The sequence below is a fragment of the Salvelinus alpinus genome, chromosome 9, assembly GCF_045679555.1.
Source record: "Salvelinus alpinus chromosome 9, SLU_Salpinus.1, whole genome shotgun sequence".
Taxonomy (NCBI): domain Eukaryota; kingdom Metazoa; phylum Chordata; class Actinopteri; order Salmoniformes; family Salmonidae; genus Salvelinus; species Salvelinus alpinus.
Window position 1 is genome coordinate 47623947 of NC_092094.1, and position 16377 is coordinate 47640323.

General features: G+C 41.0%; 1 protein-coding gene across 3 annotated transcripts in view; it reads right to left on the reverse strand.

The window, feature by feature from the left end:
- The window catches only part of LOC139530242 (metabotropic glutamate receptor 8-like), a 239619-nt gene that overhangs the window by 82174 nt on the left and 141068 nt on the right, over nucleotides 1-16377 (reverse strand). The window lies entirely within an intron of this gene.

The following is a 16377-nucleotide window of genomic DNA, read 5'->3' on the forward strand; positions in this document are numbered from 1 at the left end:
ACACGATTTCTCTATTTTGCAACACGATTTCTCAATTCTCAATTTGCAGTCAGACTTATTTGCAATCACCTTTTCCACATCCCTTTGTTTCATAGTGCAGTTTGTTCTTCTTTTATCTTTGTTTCATAGTGCTGTTTCTTCTTCTTTTTAATTCAGGTTATTCACACGATTTCTCTATTTTGCAACACAATTTCTCAATTTGCAGTCAGACTTATTTGCAATTACCTTTTCCTCATCCCTCTCAACCATACAATTTTTCAATTCCTCATCAATCCACTGGGATTTAAGAGTTTTTAAAGTAATTTTCTTAATGGGTGCATACTTATTAGTAACTGGAATTATCAATTTCATAAATGTGTCAAGTGCAGCGTCTGGTTGCTCCTCATTATACACCACAGACCAACAAATATTCTTTACATTAACGACATAGGAATCACTTCAAAACATATTGTACTCTTATACACTATATTAGGACTTTGGTTTTCCTAGATATGGCTACTATATTGTGATCACTACATCCAATGTATCTGGATACTGCTTTCAAGCAAATTTTTGCAGCATTAGTAAAGATGTGATCAATACATGTTGATGATTTAATTTCTGTGCTGTTTGTAACTACCCTGGTACAGTAGATTGACTGACAACCTGAACAAGGTTGCAGGCACTGGTTATATTTTGAAGCTTTTTCTTAACTGGGTAGCTTGATGAAAGCCAGTCAATATTTAAATCCCACAGAAAATATACCTCTCTGTTGATATCACATACATTTTCTAGCATTTCACACGTTATCCAGATACTGACTGTTAGCACTTGGTGGTCTATAGCGGCATCCCACAAGAATGGGCTTTAGGTGAGTTAGATGAACCTGTAGCCATATTACTTCAACAGTATTTAATAAGAGATTCTCTCTAAGCTTTACAGGAATGTAGTTCTGAATATAAACAGCAACAGCTCCACTCTTGGCATTTCTGTCTTTTTTGTAAATGTTATAACCTTGTATTGCTACCACTATATCATCAAAGGTATTATCTAAGTGAGTTTCAGAGATAGTCAGAATTTGAATGTCATTTGTTACTAGCAAATTATTGATTTCATGAACCTTGCTTCATAAACTACAGATGTTAAATTAACGTGGGCTGTTTTGTGCACTTTTCTTCTGGGATGCTTACTTGTTTTCATTGCTTTACTGGGAAGCTTAGCAGAAGTAGATATTCTCATGTTATTTTTGTTAGTGCAGGGTGAGCTGCACACAGTGGACTTCCTACTAGGGCACACTGCCTCAGCGCTAACAGTATAAATCTAGTTCATAGGCACATGTTTACTACATACAATAGCTGTAGGTTCAGCAGAGGCATGTAGGGCAGTTAGAGGGACATAAATTAGGTTACTTACATTGTGTCTAACAACTCCCCTGGTATAATGTACATTTGCTGAAGAATTATGACAACTCAGCGTCACAATGGTAGGGATTAACTGAGCTGGGCTTGTGCGGGGGTACAGGTTAGTCGAGGTAATTTGTACATGTAGGTAGGTGTAAAGTGACTATGCGTTGATAACAAACAGTGAGTAGCAGCAGTGTAAAAACAAAGGGAGGGGGGGTGTCAATGTAGATAGTCCGGGTGGCCATTTTTGATGAATTGTTTAGCAGTCTTATGGCTTGGGGTTAGAAGTTGTTAAGGAGCCTTTTGGAACTAGACTTGGGGCTCTGTGCGGTAACAGAGTGTACAGTCTATGATTTGGATGACTGGAGCCTTTGACAATTTTTGGGGCCTTCCTCTGACACCGCCTAGTATATAGGTCCTGGGTGGCAGGTGCATTGATGACTGTTGAGATTGAGTTGAGTGTAGAGGGAAGCAGTGTGGAGAGGAAGGTTGGCACCAAGTGCAAAAAGAGGGATACATGTTCCAGTAGCTCAGAGATGGAACCTGACGAGAGTGTGGATGAAGTTCCTGCAATGAGGACCGCCTCGTTCGGCCTTGGTCTGAGGATGCAAAGGATGGTTCTGGCCCAGCGGGAGTAAGATTTATGGAAGGAATGGATCCTTGCATTTTGGCTGATCCATATGGTGGTAGGTTGGGTGGAGAAGAGGTTAACCCTCTCCTCTTATACCAGGTAAGTTGACTGAGAACACATTCTCATTTACAGCACCGACCCGGGGATAGGAGGAGGAGGAATGAGCCAATTGTAACTGGAGATGATTAGGTGACTGTGATGGTATGAGGGCCAGATTGGGAATTTAGGTGTCCGGTGAGAGAAAGGCAGGTTGAGGTTGCTATGGTCAGAGTAGCTGTATGCTGAAGCAGAGAAGAGAAGAGAGTGTTAGAGGAAGATGGGTACAGGGTGAGGGATCCTGAGAAGATTCCTGTGAGTAGGAAGAGACTAATAGAGAGTGATGGGAAGAATATGTGCTTCAGTAAGTTAGGTTTCTTGGCATTCATAGCTATGGATGTTCATTGTACTGCAGAAATGGAAAGTCACAGAAAATAGAGGTTGTGGTGGCAGCGGCAGATTAATACTTGAGTTTGTGAGGTTTTACTGCAGAACATTTGGAGGGGGTGTTGAGTGGTAGTGTTCTGTCCTCCCAGACCATTGGTCTGGAGTAGGATTAGATAGGTTAAATAGTGGAATGGGGTGGTGTGTTTGTTGTTGTTTTTTTTAAAAAAGAAGTTTTTTGTTGTTGAGAGGGATAATAGATGGCACGGTAATTTTTCCTTTTCCCCAATTTTATAGTACCGTAACACAAATAATCTTATGTCGGTAGGCCGTGAATGGCTGCTCACTCCAGTACTGTAGGTGGCAGTGTATGCACCTTAAATTGGATGTGATCCGCCAACACAATCCCAACGAAGAAGAAAAAGAAGAAGTGGTGTGACTCAAGTCATGTTTGTGCCTGTAAGATTGAGTCTGACTAGTAGAAACGTTGTCTTCTCTTACCTAGCAGTTTAAACTCAAACATAGAAAACCAACCTAGCCTGTGCGCAGCGCTTCTAAAAATGAATCTTTCACTCAGCTCTTCACATGCGCACAGCCCCACAGTGAAATGTGGTGCCCTGACCACCCACCAACATGGCTGGTGAAACATAAATCTTAACCACCAATGGGGCGGCAGGTAGCCTGGCGGATAGGAGCGTTGGGCCAGTAACCGAAAGGTTGCGGTTGCTGGATTGAATCCCGGAGTTGACAAGGTACAAATCTGTTGTTCTGCCCCTAAGCAAAGCAGTTAACCCACTGTTGCCTGAGCGCTGATGATGTGGATGTCAATTAAGGCAGCCTCCCACATGTCTCTGATTCAGAGGGGTTGTGTTAAATGCATTTATAGATAGACACATTTCAGTTGAATGCATTCAGTTGTACAACTGACTAGGTATTCCCCAATGCCAAAATCTACCCGCAGGTGGTAGGTGTTAATTTTAGGTCCTGCATTTGACCAATAAAATGTGATTTCATTAAAATCAACTGTTCTTTTAGGTTTTCCCAAACTAGGTCCTGGGGCCCCCCCTGGGTGCATGTTTTGTTTTTTTGTCCTAGCACTACACACATCTGATTCAAATAATCAACGCTTGATGATAAGTAGGTAATTTGAATCAGCTGTGACCATATTATCAAGTTGCATCTTGTTTAGTAGAGATGGCATCTTGTTTAGTAGGGATGGCATTCTGTGCTGTACACATCGTGTCACTCAAAGAAGTATAACCTACGGTGGTAATACCTGCAATAGCCTGCTGCTGTGTCAAGTCCCTGCCACTTGTGAGGTGTTGCGTGAGTGTTGTTATTTCAGCCTTTACCCTCAAGCAGAGTGTTCTCTTTTCAAATGCAGCAGCCCATGACAAACACTGCATTTACACTGACACCATTCCCCATCAGACTCAATGCTGTTAAGATGACTGAAATCGTTTAAAAAAATGTAACCAAAAACTGTGCAATGACAGAAGTTGACATACAGTACACACATACAGACTGTTCGATGCTCTCAGGGCATGAGTGGATTTCAACAGTAGTTTTCATTGTTCAGTGGTATTCAAATCAGTCTCTAGGTCCGAAGAAACATGTCCACATCATACCTTTCATAAACTCTTCAAAGCCCATCAGCTGTGATGGAAACTGAACGTTTCGGTACAATTTTATAAATGCCAACAGATAAATGTTTTCTTAGACACGGTGGGATCTTTTTGTGTCTGTAAAATGTATTATGCGAGAAATGGCGTTGGAAACGTCTTTATGTGCAAATATTGATGTAATATTCATAATATCGAAGTAAACTTTCATTGACGTGATGACATGGTGTGTGGTCCTCCCACTGTAATGCGGGAAACCATGCAGTTTATTAGGCTACAAATAAAATAAGTTGTGATGAACTTCACAGGTTGGTGAACAGTTATCTTGATGCTCCTTACCAATAAATATCGTGGGTCTTATTCTGATGACATGATGATCGATGCTTGACTGCCATTTGACAAATACAAATATTCTCACTCTTATCCATAATAATCTCATTATGTAGACTAGTCTACCCGAATAGCCTACCAGCACTGTATCTGCCAGCTGTCGGCTAGGCAGAAGTGCCAAAACCAGAATAAGCACATTTGCTATTTAACGCAACAGTTTTCGGTAGAGTTAAAAATGCAATGGAAACACATTGAACTTTATTCGGTACATGAAAACTATAGCGAACAATAAAATGTTGTGTGCACTACGTCATCACGCACTGATTTATCAGCAACACCGCCGTTTGGTGGAAGCACACCTCTGGTGGGAAAATTCACATATTTTCTTTGTGGATTGTACAATATTCACATGAAAATCTGTTCCCAATTGGATGGAAACCTACAGTAGCTTGTGAGGCAAGTGTGTCATGTCTGCTCCCTCTCCCCCTGCCTGGCACTCGAGGGCGCCAGGCTACCCGTCATTAAACCCACCTGTTACCATCATTACGTGCAGCTGCGCTCATTGGACAGGTTGGACGGTAGCGTCCCACCTGGCCAACATCCGGTGAAATTGCAGAGCGCGAAATTCAAACTACAGGATTATAATTATTTAACTTTCATAAAATCACAAGTGTAATACATCAAAATAAAGCTTAACTTCTTGTTAATCCAGCCGCTGTGTCAGAATTCAAAAAGGCTTTATGGCGAAAGCACACCATGGGATTATCTGAGGACAGCGCCCCGCATACAAAACCATGAAAAACATATTTCAACCAGGCAGATGCGACACGAAAGTCAGAAATAGCGATATAAAAAATGACTTACCTTTGATGATCTTCTTCTGTTGGCACTCCAAAAGGCCCCAGTTACATCACAAATGGTCCTTTTGTTAGATAATGTACTTCTTTATATCCATAAAAACTCAGTTTAGCTGGCGCGCTTCAGTCAATAATCCACCCAGTTTCCCTCCATTAAAATGCATACAAAATGAATCCCAAACGTTACTAATAAACTTTTCCAAACAAGTCAAACAATGTTTATAATCAAACCTTAGGTACCCTAATACGTAAATAAATGATCAAATTTATTGTCTTTACCGGAGAAAAATACCAAAGAATGCGCTCTCATTCACGCGCTTGGAAACACTACAGCCAAAATGGGAGCCATCTAGAAAAACTACAATTTCTGGCTCATTTTTCCAAAAACCAGCCTGAAACTCTTTCTAAAGACTGTTGACATCTAGTGGAAGCCCTAGGAACTGCAATCTGGGAGGACTTCGCCTTATAATAAAAGTGACAGCCATTGAAAATAGTGGTAGGCTGAATTTCTATTTTTGGGGGATGGTTTGTCCTCGGGGTTTCGCCTGCCATAACAGTTTTAGGAAATGTTGAATGTTTTCTATCCAAATCTACCAATTATATGCATATCCTAGCTTCTGGGCCTGAGTAACAGGCAGTTTACTTTGGGCACGCTTTTCATCCGGACGTGAAAATACTGCCCCCTACCCAAGATAAGTTATTAAGCTACATATGTAAACTTGGGCTATTTTGAGCACTTTTCTTCTGGGATGTTTACTTGTTTTCATTGCTTTACTAGGAAGCTTAGCAGAAGTAGATATGCTCATGTTATTTAAGTTTGTGCAGGGTGAGCTGCACACAATGGGCTTCCTACTAGGGCACACCGCCTCAGCGCTAACAGTATAAATCTGGTTAATAAGCACATGATTACTGCATACAATAGCTGTAGGGGCAGTAAGAAGTACATTGTGTCTACCAACACCCCTGGTATAATGTACATTTTCTGAAGCATTATGACAACTCAGTGTCACAATGGTAGTGATTAACTGAGCTGGGCTTGGGTCATTGATAAGTCTCTCCCATCTCTCCTCCTCATTTACTATCTTGGTTTTACCCCTCTTTTTTCCATGTTAGAACTGATTTGGTGACTGTCTATGATGGAATTGTGAGGCTACCTCTCTCATCTCGTAACGTCTACATGTTCTTGATAATCATGTACAGTATATTGTAATAACTATGTGATCCCTTTTACAAGGACATCAGCCTTTTCAAATGGACCTTTTTCTTCTTAATTACCCCCCATTTTAAAGGATATCTGCACTGCCTGCAATGCCATACAGAACCGACTGGTGAATAGACCTTATCATATAATTTTTTAAGCCGAGGAAAATGCTTAAATCTAAGAGGTACAGAACTAGAGATATCAGGCTCGCTCTCCCCACCTTTGACTGTCATGAATTCAATTTACTCAACAAAAACCATTCTGATCATATCTTTTACTTAACATTTCTCAGGCCCGTCTTCAAATCGCCACTGCCAAGACCTCTGGGTAATTTTCCAAGGCGGTGGCCATAAAGAATACACACATGGAGGATGTGCCAATGAAACACATAGGAATGTGCTCCTAGCTAATATCAATAAGATTAGGATATTACCAGTGCCTCTCCTTGGCTGGGGATATCCATAGGCTACAGTACATTTCCAGCTGTAGCCTATATCCAGTAAGTCTCCATAGGCCACAGCTGGAAATGTAGTAGCCTTGCATCTAAAGCCAGCAATTTGTCTCTCCTCAAACACACAGCAAATTGGCCAGTGTGGTATTTTCAGTGTAACATTTCTAGTGTTGATTCAGGAGTTAAATTCACTCTGTTAGAGTGGAATTTACACTCAGCAGTGTAAAATAACCACAGTGTTGGTGTTTGGTGCTCACGAGTGGCGCAGCGGTCTAAGGCACTGCATCTCAGTGATAGAGGCACACTACACACTACAGACCCAGGTTCGATTCCAGGCTGTATCACAACCGGCCGTGATTGGGAGTCCCATAGTTACGGTTTGGCCAGGGTAGGCTGTCATTGTAAATAAGAATTTGTTCTTAACTGACTTGCCTAGAAGGTTAATAAAAAAAGGTTAAATAAAAAAATAATAACCAGAGTTTTTGTTTTACACCAGGGCTCACCAAACCTGTTCCTTGAGAGCTGACCTCCTGTAGAGCTGACCTCCCTGTAGAGCTGACCTCCCTGTTCCTTGAGAGCTGACCTCCTTTCACTCCAACCCCAGTTGTACCAAACCTGATTCAGTTTATCAACCAGCTAACTATTAGAATCAGGTGCACTAGATTAGGATAGAGCAAAAATGTACTGGCTCTCATGGAACCAGGTTGGAGAGCCCTGTTTTCACTGTGGCGAGTAAAACACCACACCCATCATTATCATATTTCCCAGCATGTTATGCAGGTTGATTTTTTGGGGGATTTTTTTTTTTATACTTGTGTTTTTGCATGTACGCTGATTGTTTAATTAATCGTATGCTACACAAAGACAAATAACATACAACTAGTTAGTTCGATTTATTGGCATCCAATACTGAAAAGGTTGTTCCGGTTTAAATGCTTTAAGTAGTCTCCTTTACCCTTCTGAATGCAGGTTGTGGGTGAATAAAAAGTCCAACTGTTTAATATCTGAACTCTGGCTGTATTCCAAAAGGAATTACACATCACCTAGCAAGCCATCATGTGATTTATAGGCCTGATGTGGCCTGTAATATGTAAACAAGGATTTTGGTGCCAAGGTGTCATTTACTGAGGTGAAACATGAGAGAAGCCAACCACCTAACAAAGTTGTCAAGACTTAAATGGATGTATGAGAAAAAGCAACAACACTGAACACAAATATGAATGCAACATGAAAAGTGTTGGCCCATGTTTCATGAGCAGAAATAAAAGATCAAAGAAATGTTCCGTACACACAAAAAAGCTTATTTCTCTTAAATGTGTATACATCCCTGTTAGTGAGCATTTCTCCTTTGCCAAGAAAATCCATCCACCTGACAGGTGTGGCATATCAACAAGCTGATTAAACAGCATGGTCACTACACAGATGCACCTTGTGCTGGGGACAATAAAGGGCCACTCTAAAATGTGCAGTTTTGTTACACAACACAATGCCATAAATGTCTCAAGTTTTGAGAAAGCGTGCAATTGGCATGCTGACTGCAGGAATGTCCACCAGAGAACATCATATTGTCGGGAGCTGAAACAACACTTTACATATTGCGTTTCTATTTTTGTTCAGTATAATTATGGGCAATAATGGAAATCATCAACGTGTCTTCATCTAAGCATGTAAATTACCTTTTCATTCATTTACTTTTGCCATGGCAACAGCAAATAAATAATGACTCTCTATTTATCTTTTGTTCAAGGGAAATATTGCTGAAAAAAGTGTCAATGGGAAGCACAAGCCCACTCATTTCTTTATTCCCTAAGCTTTGAGACGTTGAACTTTGAGGCATGAAACTGAATGCATGAAACGGAATGCTCTTTAATGATATAAAGTGAAGCATTAATAATAGGCCCCTAAAAAGAAGAGTACAAAAGCATAAAGTAACATTCTCAATTTGACACACCATCACCTGCTGCACATTCCTGTTCTAATCAACTTCTTCACATGATGGGCCTACATGTCAGTAGGGAAAAGTCGGAACATATCTCCTTTTGCATTTCCCTTCATTTCAGATGCATTCTGGAGAGATTTTTTAAAAGAGCATATTGATCACAGTCTGTTTTACCTATGTTGATGTCAACAAATTGAAATGTGAATAGTTTTTTATTGGCACTTATACATTTCTAGTATGAATCTTTTGAACATGGTAGAATATTTATAAAAAGTGGAACTGCGTTTTAATAGTGGCCTCACATCACTTGGGGAGACAAGAAGGGGAGAAAATGAATGACTGTCCAGTGCTTCTGAAGATGGATTTACCCTTTAGTCAATGACTCAAAGCCCCAGATATGGTATTAGCCAGTTTTGAATATCAAATCAAAATCAAATCAAGTTTATTTTATATAGCCCTTCGTACATCAGCTAATATCTCGAAGTGCTGTACAGAAACCCAGCCTAAAACCCCAAACAGCAAGCAATGCAGGTGTAGAAGCACCTGCATTGCTTCTAGATTCTAGAATAGATTTGAATAGATGTGATCGATTCAACCGGCATTTGTTGCTGCTCTATCTGACGTGAGAAAATGTCGCAAATGTTGGTTATGGGTAATGACAGTTAATTTAGCGCTTCTACTTTCTGCTTTTTTAGCAGGTCTTGTAAAAGAACCAGTCCCTTTCAGAGCATATTAATGGCTCCTTATCACATCGGTCAATATGCTAATGGTAATCTCTGCTTGATTTACACACTAATAATTACCTCAAGATAAGACAGAACACTGTTTAAAATAAATTATGAGATAAAATGAAATACACTAGCATAATGAACATCGCAGTGCTTTTTGGAGTGTCTTGGGAGACGATCAAGGTCATTCTACAGACCTGGGTTCAAATACTGTTTCAAATATCTCAATTACTTTCACATACATTTCAAAGTAAGAATTCAGATATTATTTTGATTTGAAAACACTAATTGAATATTGGAATGTATTTGGAAATACAGTACCTTCGAAAAAATGTTACAGCCATATTCTAAAATTGAATAACTTTTTTCCCCCTCATCAATATTACACAAAATACCCCATAATGACAAAGCAAAAACAGGGTTTTAGAAATGTTTGCTAATTTATAAATAAAACTGAAATATCACATTTACATAAGTATCCAGACCCTTTACTCAGTACTTTGCTGAAGCATCTTTGGCAGCAATTACAGCATTGAGTCTTCTTGGGTATGACGCTACAAGCTTGGCACACCTGTATTTGGGGAGTTTCTCTCATTCTCCCACTCTGCAAATCCTCTCAAGCTCTGTCAGGTTGGATGGGGAGAGTAGCTGCACAGCTATTTTCAGGTCTCTCCAGAGAGGTTCGATTGGGTTCAAGTCCAGGCTTTGGCTTGGACACTCCAGAACATTCAGAGACTTGTCCCAAAGCCACTCCTGCGTTGTCTTGGCTGTGTGCTTAGGGTCATTGTAATGTTGGAAGGTGAACCTTCACTCCAGTCTGAGGTCCTGAGCGCTCTGGAGCAGGTTTTCATCAAGAAGTCATGGGGTTTTGTGTGTAGATTGCTAAGGAAACATTATTTTATTTTAGAATAAGGCTGTAATGTAACAAAATGTGGAAAATGTAAAGGGTTCTGAATACTTTCCGATTGCACTGTATACTGGGGCGCCAGGTAGCCTAGTGGTTAGCCCGTTGGGCCAGTAACCACTAGTAACCAAAAGGAACAGTTATAAAAATAATTTGTTCTTAACTGACTTGCCTAGTTAAACAAAGGTTAAAAAGAATTGTTGGAAAGTATTGGCATGTATTTGAAAACACTAAAATACTGACTCAAATCCACTCCCACGCACCCAGATATTTGAAAATGGTCTTTGAAATAAGTACTTGAAAATACTTTCAAATAGTATACTATTTATAGGAAATTATTATAAAATACTTCCAATAGAAGTAGTTGATTAGGGACACATGATTTGAAAATTCTCAAATACACAGAAAATAATTATTTAAATAACAAATAATCAAATTCATATGTATTTGAACCCAGGTCTGGTCTACAGTTATAAACGTGAAATGTTCCATTTTTAATTGATAATGGATAACATTGTCATATGTTTTTAAGATAATATTAGTCAAGTCAAAATTGGCCAGAATCTCTATCGTATTTGAATGATTTATTCCGTGAAAATTTTACAGAGCATTCTTATGACACAGAGGCTACTCTACACTGTAAAACCATGAAACATGTGACACGTTTATAACCTAAATGTTAGCGTTTGAAACTTAAAAACTAGGCATTTTGTTTTGCCAATAAGTGTTCTCTTCTTAAACACGGGCATTTAGAATGCAAGATTAAACATGATAGTCTTCTTTTTCCAGACAGTTTCCAACCAGGAGAACACCTTACAGTGCCAGTCAAAAGTTTGGACACACCTACTCATTCAAGGGTTTTTCTTTATTTTTACTATTTTCTACACTGTTGAATAATAGTGAAGACATCAAAACTATGAAATAACACATATGGAATTATGTAGTAACCAAAAAAGTGTTAGACAAATCTGAATCTATTTAATAATTGAGATTCTTCAAAGTAGCCACCCTTTGTCTTGATGACAGCTTTGCACAGTCTTGGCATTCTCTCAACCAGCTTCAGGAGGATTGCTTTTCCAACAGACTTGAAGGAGTTCCCTCATATGCTGAACACTTGTTGGCTGTTTTTCCTTCACTCTGCGGTCCAACTCATCCCAAACCATCTCAATTGGGTTGAGGTTGGGTGATTGTGGAGGCCATGTCATCTGATGCAGCACTCAATCACTTTGCTTGTTCAAATAGCCCTTACACAGCCTGGAGGTGTATTTTGTCCTGTTGAAAAACAAATTATAGTCCCACTAAGCACAAACCAGATGGAGTGGTTTATCGCTGCAGAATGCTGTTGTAGCCATGCAGGTTAAGTGTGCCTTGAATTCTAAATAAATCACTGACAGTGTCACCATCAAATCACCCCCACACCATTACACCTCCTCCTCCATGCTTCACGGTGGTAACCACACATGCAGAGATCACGTTCACCTACTCTCACAAAGACACGGCGGTTGGAACAAAAATCTCAAATTTGGACTCATCAGACCAAAGGACAGATTTCCACCGGTCTAATGTCCATTGCTTGTGTTTCTTGGCCCAAGCAAGTCTCTTCTTATTATTGGTGACCTTTAGTAGTGGTTTCTTTGCAGCAAATCGACCATGAAGGCCTGATTCACGCAGTGTCCTCTGAACAGTTGATGTTGAGATGTGTCTGTTGAACTCTGTGAAGCACTTATTTAGCCTGCAATTTCTGAGGCTGGTAACTCCAATGAACTTATCCTCTGCAGCAGAGGTAACTCTGGGTCTTCCTTTACTGTGATGGTCCTCATGAGTGCCAGTTTCATCATAGCGCTTTATGGTTTTTGTGATTGCACTTGAAGAAACGTTCAAGAAAGTTCTTGAAATTTTCCGGATTGACTGACCTTCATGTCTTAACCATTCTTGTTATTTTGTTAGCTTTTTGTTGCGTTGTTCGTCACTTGTTTTGTACATAATGTTGCTGCTACTGTCTCTTATGACCGAAAAGAGCTTCTGGACATCAGAACTGGGATAACTCACCTCAAATTGGACGAGGAGTTCTTCTTCAATGAGTTGGATGTGAGGGATATACTACGGACACCACACCAGGCCCAGATCCCCGTGATTAGCTGGAAAAGGAAACGTAGGTTTCGCGGAAAGAGATCAGGATGCCTTGTGAGGATCAGGTGACGAGTGGCTAATCTGCCCTTTCCTTCCGTTCTGCTAGCTACCGTTCTACCACTGGAAAATAAATGGGACGAACTGAAATGCATAGTCTACCAACGGGACATTAAAAACTGTAATATCTTATGTTTCACCGAGTCGTGGCTGAACGACGACATTAAGAACATACAGCTAGTAGGTTATACCCTCGGCAGGACAGAACAGCAGCCTCTGGTAAGACACACAGAGACGCGTACAAAGCTCTCCCTCGCCCTCCATTTGGCAAATCTGACCATAACGCTATCCTCCTGATTCCTGCTTACAAGCGAAAATTAAAGCAGGAAGCACCAGTGACTCGGTCTATAAAAAAGTGGTCAGATGAAACAGATGCTAAGCTACAGGACTGTTTTGCTAGCACAGACTGGAATATATTCCAGGATTCTTCCAATGGCATTGAGGAGTACACCACATCAGTCACTGGCTTTATCAATAAGTGCATTGAGGACGTCGTCCCCACAGTGACTGTAAATACGTACCCCAACCAGAAGCCATGGATTACAGGCAATATTCGCACTGAGCTAAAGGGTAGAGCTTCTGCTTTCAAGGAGCTTATAAGAAATCCCGCTATGCCCTCCGACGAACCATCAAACAGGCAAAACATCAATACAGGACTAAGATCGAATCACTCTACACCGGCTCCAACGCTCGTCAGATCTGGCTGGGTTTGCAAACTATTACAGAATACAAAGGGAAGCACAGCCGAGAGCTGCCCAGTGACATGAGCCTACCAGACAAGCTAAATAATGTATATGCTTGCTTCGAGGCAAGTAACACTGAAACATGCATGAGCGCATCAGCTGTTCCGGACGACTGTGTGATGACGCTCTCCGCGGCCGATGTGAGTAAGAACTTTAAAGAGGTCAACATTCACAAGGCAGCTGACGGATTGCCAGGACGTGTACTCCAAGCATGCACTGACCAACTGGCAAGTGTCTTCACTGACATTTTCAACCTCTCCCTGTCTGAGTCTGTAATACCAACATGTTTCAAGCAGACCACCATAGTCCCTGTGCCCAAGAACCATAAGTTAACCTGATGATGATGCATGATCTCCATTGCACTCCACACTGCCCTTTCCCACCTTGACAAAAGGAACACCTATGTGAGAATGCTATTCATTGACTACAGCTCAGCGTTCAACCCCATAGTGCCCTCAAAGCGCATCAATAAGCTAAGGACACTGGGACTAAACACCTCACCTCTGCATCTGGATCCTTGACTTCCTGACGGGCGTCCTCCAGGTGGTAAGGGTAGGTAACAACACATCCACCACGCTGATCCTCAACACAGGGGCCCCTCAGGGGTGTGTGCTGAGTCCTCTCCTGTACTCCTGTTCACTCAGGACTGCACGGCCAGGCACGACTCCAACACCATCATTACGTTTTCTGACGACTCAACATTGGTAGGCCTGATCACCGACAACAATGAGACAGCCTAGAGGGAGGAGGTCAGAGACCTGACCGTGTGGTGCAAGGACAACATCCTCTTCCTCAACGTGATCAAGACAAAGGAGATGATTGTGGACTACAGGAAAAAGAGGACCGAGTACGCACCCATTTTCATCGACGGGGCTGTAGTGGAGCAGGTTGAGAGCTTTAACTTCCTTGGCGTCCACATCACCAACAAACTAACATGGTCCAAGCACACCAAAACAGTCGTGAAGAGGGCACGACAAAACCTATTCCCCCTCAGGAGACTGAAAAGATTTGGCATAGGTCCTCAGATCCTCAAAAGGTTTTACAGCTGCACCATCGAGAGCATCCTGACGGGTTGCATCACGGACTGGTGTGGCAACTGCTCGGCCTCCGACCGCAAGGCACTACAGAGGGTAGTGCGTACTGCCCAGTACATCACCGGGGCCAAGCTTCCTGCAATCCAGGACCTCTACACCAGGCTGTGTCAGAGGAAGGCCCTAAAAATGTTCAAAGACTCCAGCCACCCTAGTCATAAACTGTTCTCTCTGCTACCGCACGGCAAGCGGTACCGGAGCACCAAGTTTAGGTCCAAGAGGCTTCTAAACAGCTTCTACCCCCAAACCATAGGACTCATGAACAGCTAATCAAATAGCTACCCAGAATACTCACATTATTATCTATGCTTAGCCACTTTAATAACGCAACCTACATGTACATAATTACCTCAATTACCTCGACACTGGTGCCCCACCACATTACACATTGACTCTGTACCGGTACCCTCTGTATATAGCCCCGCTATTGTTATTCACTGCTCTTTAATTATTTGTTATTCTTATCTCTTACTTTTTGGGGGATTTTCTTAAAACTGCATTGTTGGTTAAGGGCTTGTAAGTAAGCATTTCATGTGTTGTATTCGGTGCATGTGACAAATAAAATTTGATTTGAAATTTTGATTTGATTTTCAAATTTCAAGGACGTATGGGAATCCGTATCACCAACCAACATAGATAAAGCCTTTTACAGTGAAAAGTCGTGTCTGCTTCGGCGCTGTCATTTTGGAGTAATAACGTTTTTTTTTAAGTCAAATGACAATACACACACACAGCCATTTTGTCACAGATATTATTGTTAGAAAAATAAGGCCGTTCACAACCGCTTTAGTAATTTTAAGAAAGGCCGTTGACAGCCGCTATGGGTTCTAAAAGTGTTTTAAAATGTTAAAAAATATTCCGATTTTTCAAAGGGTGCTACAGCACCCTCAGCACCCATACTTCCCATGGCTATGTACACAGAAAGTGTCACGCCCTGACCATAGATTGCTTTGTATGTTTCTATTTTTTGTTTGGTCAGGGTGTGATGCATTCTATGTTTGTATGTCTAGGTTTTGTATTTCTATGTTTTGGCCGGGTATGGTTCTTAATCAGGGACAGCTGTCTTTCGTTGTCTCTGATTGAGAACCATACTTAGGTAGCCTGTTTTCCCACTGTTAGTTGTGGGTGGTTATTTTCTGTTTAGTGTTGGTTGCACCTTGCAGAACTGTTTCGGCTATTCTTTTTGTTATTTTGTATTCAGTGTTCAGTCAGTTAAGCGAATAAAGACGAACACATACCCCGCTGCATTTTGGTCTGACGATTCCTCTTCTTCTTCCGATGAATGCCGTGACAGAAAGCTTCAAGTGACCTACATGATTCTTCATCGAGCTTTGTTGTTTTTCACTTTTCAGTGAAAACTGTGTGGTTGGATAAAATCTGCTTTCTATGAAAGATTTTTTGATCCTCCAATTTTATGAATGAGTGTCCGGGACTGCCAGATAGTTTTGTAGTATCAACATTACTGTAATTTGAAGATACTATTTTCCTTTCACATACTCGTCCTCCCCTCAATGTTCCTTATCTCCCTCCTAGACCAGCATTGCTTCTGCAATGTATTTTAAACATGGCACTTTCAGCCTATTTTAACGACGCTTTACAGTAAAACCAAAAACCATTGAAGCAAAACATCGCCTCCAGAGTGGTACTCTCAAAGTACACTGCTGAAATGAAGAGGGTGCGTTGTCTGGATTACTCCAATTTACCAAATGTACCGTGTTTTTAATCATTAGTGCACCGTTCCATATGCTCAACATCAACTACACTAAAAAGCTACTTTAGATTTTTTGATCCACTCATTCATGCATTAATTTCATTATCCAATCAGCTATAAACTCAGGTATTCAGCAAACAATAACACAGCCCCAACTGCCGGTCCATATAGTATACACAG